This window comes from Macaca nemestrina, chromosome 6 (assembly GCF_043159975.1).
Source record: "Macaca nemestrina isolate mMacNem1 chromosome 6, mMacNem.hap1, whole genome shotgun sequence".
NCBI lineage: Eukaryota > Metazoa > Chordata > Mammalia > Primates > Cercopithecidae > Macaca > Macaca nemestrina.
The window spans coordinates 92,129,634-92,140,603 of record NC_092130.1 but is presented as its reverse complement, the minus strand read 5'-3'; positions in this window follow the sequence as shown (position 1 = coordinate 92,140,603).

The window sequence follows — 10,970 nt, the reverse complement described above, 5'->3', positions numbered from 1 at the left end:
GGATGCGTCAGGTTATAAATGAACCTGTCTCCTTTGTTCGGCGTACTCTCGTGGCAAAACTGCTGGCAAATGTACCCTTTCTGCAGAAGGTATAAAAATGGCCTTGCTGAGAAAATTAAATTTATGTTCAAGTGCTATTTCTTTATGGCACCGGGGAACAAGCATTTCTAATGTTTACTCTATCCTTAGCAGAAGAAATATCTTTATTTTTTAAATTATTTTTATATATATATTTTAAAAATTCTTAAAATACAAAAATAACTTTTCCCAGGTTTGCTTTAGTTTTCTTTTTTAATCAAATGATAAAGATATAGATAAGACTTACACATTCCATTCTTTCCTCTTAGAGATAGCCTCTTAGTGATAGCCTCTTATTAAGATGTGATAGCCTCTTATTATTCCCATTTATGTTTTTATACATTCATACACATATGCATATTACTCAAATATATATTACTGTTTTATATGAGAAAAATGTCTGTAAGTTGAATATATCCTGAAACATTCTTTTATCTCAACATAATGCTTATAAAGTTTTATCCATCTTATTTCACGTATTTCTGTTTTATTCATTTTAACTCCTGAATGAACTTTAAGTATTCACTATAGATAGATCATCACTTTGAGGGATGGCATGCAAATGTCAGTATCAATGAACCTTTTCTCTTGAATGGTTCAGTATACTTCAGTGCAATCTTCCAATCTCCTTCTGAGGGATATACCATTGTCACTGTTCCTTTTAGGAACCTAGCAGTAACAGGTGACTAGTAAAGTCTCTCCAATTAGTATGTAGAATTTCTCCCCTTAACTTCCCTGATTTCTGTATGTTTCTTAGCTGTGCTTGCTGTCTTAGAGAACTCTTCTTATAGGACATGAGATGTTTTCAGGGATAACAACCTCCAGCTGTCTGGTTTCAGAGAGGTAGTAGCCTGGCAATATTAGATTAAGAATGTGGATAGAGGATTCTAGCTGCTTTAAACATTTTTTTTTTTTTCTGTTTGAATCACCTCCCCATGGCACTACTTTATTTATTTATTTATTTATTTATTTATTTAATTTTTAAAAAAAATAATTTTGAGACGAATTCTTGCTCTTTCACCCAGGCTGCAGTGCAGTGGTACAATCTCTGCTCACTGCAACCTCCGCCTCCTGGGTTCAAGCAATCCCCCACTTCAGCTTCCCGAGTAGCTGGGACCACAGGCACACACCACCACACCTGGTGAATGGCACTTCTTTATAGAAATTTTTGCTAGGATAAATGGAATTTTTGAGATATCTGCATTACAGGCAATCATCTTTCCTAATTTTTCATTCATGAATGTTAGTTCCAAAATGTAGCCATCTTTTACCTACTACTAATTTTTCTCCTGTTTTCTCTGTGTGTATGGGTTTGTATTTTTAAATTGTTGTTGCTATTATGATTATTTTTGATATTATTGTTATTATTATTCCTTTTCTATCAGCTAAGTGAAGGTTTGGGGGCAGTATGAAATAAATATGTCAGAGTTACCACATTCTTCTGTTATTATTTTTAATAGAAAATAATAAAGAAATTTTAATTTTTTCTTCAATGATTTTGATCTGTTCAGTTTTTTCTTCTACTTATATCAACTACTAAGATATAGCATTTAAAAATCATCTATTTCAAGCAGGTTTGAAAATATTTTCAGAATAAAGCCATTTATAATATTTCATTATATGTATAATATTAATTATAAGATTATAAACAATAATAATAGTATTTCATTATTATAAGTGGTATTTGATATAAGTAGAAGAAAAAACTGGACAGATAAAAATCATTGAAGAAAAAAATTAAAATTTCTTCATTATCTTCTATTAAAAATAATAACAGAAGAATGTGGTAACTTTGACATATTTATTTCATACTGTCCCCAAACCTTCACTTAGCTGATAGAAAATGAATAATAATAACAATAATATCAACAATAATCATAATAGCAACAACAATTTAAAAATACAAACCCATACAGACAGAGAAAGCAGGAGAAGAACTAGCAGTAGGTGAGAGATGGCTACATTTTGGAACATTCATGAATGAAAAATTAGGAAAGATGATTGCCTACAATGCTGCTATAAAGACACATGCACGCATATGTTTATTGCAGCACTATGCACAATAGCAAAGACTCGGAACCAACCCAAATGTCCATCAATGACAGACTAGATTAAGAAAATGTCACATGTATACAACATGGAATACTATGCGGCCATAAAAAAGGATGAGTTAACGTCTTTTGTAGGGACGTGGATGAAGCTGGAAACCATCATTCTGAACAAACTATTGCAAGGACAGAAAACCAAACACCACATGTTCTCACTCATAGGTGGGAGTTGAACAATGAGAACACTTGCACACAGGGTGGGGAACATCATACACCAGGGCCTATCATGGCGTGGGGGTTGGGGGGAGGGATAGCATCAGGAGATATACCTAATGTGAATGATGAGTTAACTGGTGCAGCACACCAACATGGCACATGTATACATATGTTACAAACCTGCATGTTGTGCACATGTACCCTAGAACTTAAAGTATAATTAAAAAAAGAAAAATATTTCATTCAAGCTTTATTTTATTCAGTATTTAATAAGTATCTATTATATGCCATGCTTCATTTTAGATATGTGGGATATGTCAGTGAATGATGGTGATCTCTGCCTTCATGAACTTCACATTCTAGTGGAGGCAGAATGGACAATAAACAACAAAAATGACTAGTTCATCAACTATACAGTGTCTCAGAATATAATCATTGTTATTCAAAAAAGTAGAATGGTTCATGGTAACAAGGTAGCGTTTTTATAAATATAGGTACATGAAGAGATTATCAACCAAATAGATATGGTTAGCATTTTATTTATGATTTTGTTATTGAACACTCATTATGTGCTGTGTGATACATGAGTCTATGTCCAAAATTGATCAGAATAAGTTTCATTAAAATTCAATTTTATAAATATACTTTGTATTATAAAGTAAATATATTAAAAATAACCACAGAATGACCTTAGTTTCTAAGTACAATAATTAACAAGTAACTTAAAACCTTTGCTGAAGTATGAAGAAGCTGTGAATGAATCAGACTTCATGGATCTTGCAGTTTTTATTTGGATTAAATTCATTTAGCAAATGACCGTTTTTACAATGAAAGCAATTTATAACTAACTGTTTAGAATGAGTTAAATATTGCTTAATTACTTCATGTTTGGTACAATTCAAGTAGCTTCAATACTTGTTTTGAATAAAAAGGTAAACTTTCAAACAATGTTTTTAGGGAATAAAAACATACACAGTAGACTATAATTTCATCTGTTAAAGAAATAACGGAAAGCTACATTTATTAACTAGCTTTCAAACCTTGAGTGAAACCATACATTACTATCACTGTGTCAGTACCCCTGTGGAATTCATGTCACTAAATGTTTGTAAGTTTAAATACAAAATATTCAACAAAACTACACTAATACTAATAGTTAATTGACTGCATTTGCCATCAAATACCTTACCTTGCCATCCTATCCTCCACAGTACCAAATAGCACAGTGTTGCTTAAGAAAAAGAGATTGCTGAGTGTAGCTGTATATGATATGACCTCCATTTGATGCAAGTGTCAATTTCTTTAATGGAAAGTACTTAGAATTGCAGCATAATTGATTTTGTTTATTTTCTCTAGTGGGCAAAAACTGTTCCTACTTTGATTACTATTGCAGTCTTAAAGACATGTTCAAAACTCCTGAGAAAGACAATACCAATAACTAAACACAATTTGTCTTTTACAATAGCAAGTTATGTATTATTACTGAGCACAATTAACATAATTAAAACAAGATTTAAATCTCACTTTGAAAATTGGCCAAACAACACTTTCTTTATTCAAGAATCTTCAGTAAATGCTCCATAAAAACTTATCTTATCCTTCCAATTCGACGCTTCATAAAATGACAGCAGAATCTAGAGGACATGCATTACATTCAAAATAAATATTTAAAAAGTTATAAATGTATATTTCATATGCTTTAATGACTACATGAAGACATTTCAGTTGCAATATTTGGTATTCACATCATATAGCTATGCTCCATATATTATTTAAACATTTTAAAATTACAGTTAGTTAAATTCTCTTCTATGGCATTTTGTTCTATATAAATGGTAAGGGAATTTTAAAACCTCAGAAGTTTTGTTAAAAAATTTATTTTTATAATGAGGAAGAATGAGTTAAGTTACAGCTATGATGATGATAGATAGATAGATAGATAGATAGATAGATAGATAGATAGATAGATAGACAGAGCTATGGTTTGGATATTTGACTCCTCCTAATGTCATGTTGAAATCTGATCCCAGAGTTGGAGGTTGGGGTCTAATGGGAGGTGTATGGGTCACAGGGGCAGATCTCTCATGAACGGATTAATACCCTTCCTCTGGGGTGAGTGAGTTATCACTTTATTAGTTCCTAAGGGAGCTAGTCATTAAAAAGAGGCTGACACCTTCTCCCTCATCTGCCTCTTACATCCTCTCTCCCCATGTGATGTCTTCACAGCCAGTTCCTCTTCATCTTCCATCATGAGTGGAAGAAGGCTGAGGCCCAAATCAAATGCGTTGTCCAATCTGGAACTTCTCCAGACATCAGAATCATAAGCCAAATCAACCTTTCTCTTTATAAATTACCCCACCTCAGATATTCCTTTATAGTAACACAGAATGAACTAAGATAAATAGGTAGATACACACACACACACACACACACACACACACACACACACACACACACAGCATAATTATTAGTAGGGTTCAAGATTGCACATAATTTTTAGACAATAACTTTCTGTTTATATGGGGTATTCCTGGAAGTATGAGAGACACCAAAACAAGAGAAATATTTCTGATAAACATAAATATACTATTTTATAGATAATTTGGTTTAAAACTGCACTCCTAAAGACAAATATCTAAATTGTTATTGTTTGCTTCAAATAAATCTATCAATGTATTAAGTAGTAGCTAAAGTAAATATAGTTTCTTAGCCAAATTGTCATGAATACATTAACCAAGAAAGGACTTTATTAAACAAGTGGCTATGACAGAATGAAAATGAAAACATTTCAACTGGATAACTTTAATGAAATTGTTACAGATGAGACTACTATCAGAGCAATTTACATAATTTTTAATGTATAAAACCTTCTTTCCTTCAAAAATGTTGCTACTTTCCAGAACTTTGAACACATAAAATGTTAAGAAGTAGGCTGTTCCAGCCTTTACTTTTCTTTGTAATTTTTGTTAGCAAACTCACATATGGATTCCACATTGAACATGACAAAAAACATTTATTTGTCATCAGATATTGGTTTTAAAAGGTTTCCATTGCAACTTCATTTGCTTTGCTTCTGAATAATAATAGCAATAACGATAATACAAACATGTGCGAAGTCCTCTGCTTCCAAACTAACCATTTATGTGTAATATTTTATTTAAGCCTCATGATAATCTTGTTAAGATTTTATTATTAGACTCATTTATGCAAGTGACAACTATGTAAAACTATATTATAATAATTTATAATTTATTAATAAAATAATATTAATAAATTATATTAAAAATGTTTCCAAAGTGTTATATATATTAAATGAAATAAAGGGACTTGAACCCAAATCCATTGGGTTGCATCAAATATTTTCTTAAAAATCACAAATATGTAGCATATGTAACTATGCTTAATAAATCACCGAATACCTACAATGTGCCAAGATAAGAGAGAAAATTAGTAGTCAAGATAAACGATATAATAGAACGTCCAAAGAATACAGATGGCAGATGAATAAAAATAAGTGATTATAATATAAAACAAAGTGACAAAAATTTCAACTAGACTAAACCTGAAGTATGGCTGACAAATAGTATTATTATGGCATTACCAAGGACTATCCTTAGAAATGTCAATGGATGGCGATCGACTGTCTCTCCTAACTCAGTCTTTGTGAAGGCAAGAGTAGAAACTTATTTACTGGTTATATTATTATCTAAACATAAAGGACATTTAAAAGATTTGTTGAATAAATTAATGAGGATTTCTGAGCTTCAGCTGAGTTTCTCTTCCTTACATTGTGGCCTGGATATACATTACAATATTGTAGGAATCAAATTATTATTTCCCAATTTCTAAGAAATCACTGTTCTTTGTTGCCTGATGTCCAGTATCTTGAAAACTGTTGTCCCATGTATTATGCCTATTTTTTTTTGTGACTGTTTCAGAACGCCTTGCTCCTGTTATTCCCTCTTCCCTTTCCCTTCTCTCTTCTGCCTCCTTGTAAAGTAGGTGGCTGCTTCCCATTTTACCATAATTGTTAGTTTCCTGAGGCATCCCTAGCCATGTGGAACTCTGAGTCAAGTTAAACTTCTGTTGTTTATAGTTACCCGGTCTCAGGTATGTCTTCATAGCAGTGTGAGCATGGATAATACAGTTTGTTATGCTACTTTTGTGATTATATCTTGTTTAATATAATCTCAAGCAATAGATCACATGCTCTGTGACAGTATGAATCTTGTCTACTTTGCTAAACACTATATGTGTTGGTCCTAAATCTGCTGCTGAAGAGCTGAACTTCCAAGGTAAGTGTTACAAAAAATACTTTCTATTTGTTTTTGTTTATGATATAAAAAAACTCTTATTTTAACAATAATTTCTAAATAAAATAAAATTAAATGCATTTCAAAATTAACTATCTTTGCAGTCAGTCAATAAAAAAGCTAAGAAGCACATTTGAAAATTTCTGGCTGAACAAATCGTTATAAAGAGCAGCAGTATAACATTATAATGCATGTGATTAATGTTGCTTCTGGATTTTTAGCCGACCTATTTTCAGAAAAGACTTGACATAGAAAGGGAGTTATAAAAAAAGGTAAAGAATATTTGCAGCCATTGCATTATCTCACTTTACACTATTTTCAAAACATTACATGCAAATATTTGGATTTTTTCATTAATTTGCACTGAAGAAATTGTTATTTACTAGTAGCAGGTCATTTATTTGATGGTATAGTTTACTCATTTGCTTAGATGCAAGCTTAAAATAGAATTAATTACTTTATAAACTTTAAGCATTCAGAAATTACTAAAGTTTTGAATGGAAGCATTGTACTAGGTTGGGATAATCTTAGGTAATTATTAAATAAATTATTTAATATATTACTTAAACATTAAATAGGAGAAAATAATAAAAGGAATCAGTAAAAATATTGAGAATATCTAATAAAAATACATAGTTTTAAGTAATTCTATTTTTTTTCTAAAATTAAACAAGGCAATTTTATGTAAATATATACTATTTAAACATGTCCTAAAATATGTGAGGCTTTTTAGCATTTAAGCAATTAATTTTCAATACTTTAGATTACTGACTAAAAAAGCTCTTAATTTAAGAATTTAATGGTGTTTAGAAGGGTAATTATTCTCTTATTTTAGAGATTTGTTTGCTTGCTAACAGTTTTGTTTATTTTACTCTGTTAACTGAAATAGAATGATTTTATGCAAATCCAAAGTTAAACATTTAAATATGCAAAACTCAGTAGATGAAAAAGTAAGATATTTAGAGCAAAATTTTCTCATCAATATAATAAAAAGATTCACCTCTGTATTTTTCTTCTCTTTATTATGTGTATTTATAACTGTATGACATCTGGGGGTCATACAGTTTTTTTAATAATATGAAAATGTGGTTGAGAGAATGGATAATGCACCAATGATGGTTTGATTGTGGCTATGTCATTCTTTTGTAACTTCTTTTATAAGATGTATTTCTTACCTTATATTACAGGATTTGTTTCTAACCAGTTTATTTTCACTAAAACACAATATCTGAATAACAGTCTTCTTCCATTCCAGCATATTAGGAAAATTACTCTTGATACCATTATAGGAGATCCAGGACTTAGCTAAGAGCATTACAATTGTCTTCTCCGTCTCTCTTCCAGTTTTCTGCAAATTAAAATCCAGTTGCTCTGTCTGAAAAGTAGTTTTCCAGATGTCTTCCATGTCTAAGTTTTTAAAAAGGCAGAAGAAGCATAAAAATGGAAAAGATTTGAAAAAGTGAAAACCAAAATATAAGCCAGGTAGAGCTCAATGTAATGCATACAATTTTGCTTTAATGTTCTTACTGACACCTGTTAGGGTCAATATAAATGACAATACTTGGTTAATTAGTACTATTAATAACATTTTATTTTAAAATTCACCCATTATGGGTTTTTTAGAGCTTAGTCATTCAATTTTCTTAGTGTCAAGTCATTAAAAAGTATTTTATAGGCCTGTGTAATCTGAGACATAGATATTTGTTTTTCCAAGAGCTTAGTGAGAAAGATGAACAATAAAGACTTCCTGCAGATAAGAAAATAAACAATTATAATTACCACAGTGTCAACAATGATCAAGATTTTCTTTAAAAGGATCAAAAAAGATAGAGAAGCCCTAAAAAAATTGTTCGACTTTTCTTAAGCTATAGATAAACTTTATAGAAGAAGAAAATGTAGGCACTGACACTCAGTTATCAAACTATGCCATCAACATTGAAACAGATCCTTCTTCTCTTTCAGGATTACTAATTTTATAATTTGAAATTAAAAGGCTGTCAGATCTGTTGAAATAATCAGACTGAGTATTTAAAGTAACTGTGATTAAGATGCTAGGAAACTAATGGATAAAGTAGACATCATAAGGCCAGATGACCAATGTAAGTGGAGAGATGAAAGTTGTAAGAAAGAACCAAAAGGAAATGCTAAAGATCCAAAATGCTGTAGCAGAAATTAAGAATGCCTTTCATGGGCTTATTGATAGACTCGATGCAACTGAGGGAGGAATCACTGAGCTTGAGGATATACAGATAGAAACTTTGAAAATTAAAAAGAAAAGAGAACAAAAACAAAAATAGAAAAGAATATTCAAGACCTGTGGGAAAACTATAAAAAGTATACCATACATGTAATGAGACTACCAGAATGACAAGAAAGAAGGAACAGAACATATATTTGACCCAATAATGATTGGAATTGTCCCCCAGATTAATGTTAGACACCAAACCATAGATTCAGGAAGCTCACAGAATACCAAGCAAGATAAATACCAGAAACTTTACAGCTAGGCATATTATTTTCAAACTTCAGGAAAGCAAATATTAAAAAAAAAAAAAAATCTGAGATAAACTGGAGGAATAAAACACCTTATTTGTAGAGGAACAAAAAAATAATTACATTTGAGTGTTCTCAAAAACGAAGCAAGTGAAAAGAAAGTGGAATAAAATATTTAAAGTACTGAGAGAAAATTCCACCATCCTATAATTCTGTACCCTGTAAAATTATTTTTCAAAAATGAAGAAGAAATAATCTGAGACAAATAAAAATTTAAAGAATTTGTTGCCAGTAGACTTGCCATACAAGAGATGTTTTAAAAAAGATCTTTAGAGAAAAGGAAAATGATAAAGATCAGAAACTCAAATATGCATAAAGAAAAGAAGACGGCTTGGCATGGTGGCTTACGCCTGTAATCCTAGCATTTTGGGAGGCCAAGGTGGGTGGATCACTTGAGGCCAGGAGTTCAAGACCAGCCGGGCTAACATGGAGAAACCCTGTCTCTACTGAAAACAAAAACATTAGCCAGGCATAGTGGTGCCCACCTGTAGTCCCAGGTACCTGGGAGACTGAGGCAGGAGAATCGCTTGAGCCAAGGAGGTGGAGGTTTCAGTGAGTCGTGATCGGGCCACTACACTCCAGTCTGGATGACAGAGCAAGACTCCCTCTCTAAATAAATAAATAAATAAGTAAGAAAAAAACCACTGAAGAAGGAATCAGTAAACATTAAACAAAAACCTGTATTTGTCATTTTCTTACTCATCTAACAAATAATAATTTATTCAAAATTATAATAGCAACAATGTACTAAATTATGTATGCTTACATATACAAAAAAATCTTATATATAATATATAGCATATATATATATAAAATAAGTAAATAAATGGCAGTAATGATACAAGGAATGAGAGGGCAGAAATAGGATTGTTTTGTGATTATATGGTATTCATACTACCTGTGAAGAGGTATAGCGTTATTTCAAAGAGAACTTGAATAAGTCATAAATATATATTGCAAACTCTAATGTACTCACTAAAAAAGCAAAAAATATGAAATATAACTAACATGCTAAGACAGGAGAGAAAATCAGATAACCTAAAATGTTCAATTAAAACCATAAAAGGCAAAAAATAAAAGAGAGAGACAATAGAAAAAGAACAGGGGCAACTAAGATAAAGCAGTACCAATTATAGTAGATATAAATCTAACCATATCAACAATTTCTTTGACTGTTAATGGTCTAAATAAACCAATTAGAGGTCGGGTGTGGTGGCTCATGCCTGTAATTCCAGCGCTTTGAGAGGCCGAGGCGGGCGGATCACGAGGTCAGGAGTTCAAGACCATCCTGGCTAACACAGTGAAACCCTGTCTCTACTAAAAGTACCAAAAATTAGCCGGGTGTGGTGGCAGGTGCCTATAGTCCCAGCTACTCAGGAGGCTGAGGCAGGAGAATGGCATGAACCCGGGAGGCGGAACTTGCAGCGGACTTAGATGGCACTACTGCACTCCAGCCTGGATGACAGAGTGAGACTCCGTCTCAAAAAAAAAAAAAAAAAAAAAAAAAAAAAAAAAAAAAAAAATCAATCAATTAGAAGACAGAGATTGTCACAGTAGATTTAAAAAATGCATTTCTTACGTATAATTAATTAGATGTAGTATTTTTAATAGCAAAGCTCTAGCTCAGAAGGGTTTAACATTTTGCTGACCTTGGGTAATGTGACTATAAATTCCTTTGGCTCTCAGCCTCAGAGCAATGCACTCTGGTACACTTTTTAAAATAGCCATCTCTCATGATCCACAAATTTAGCCACTTTTCTAT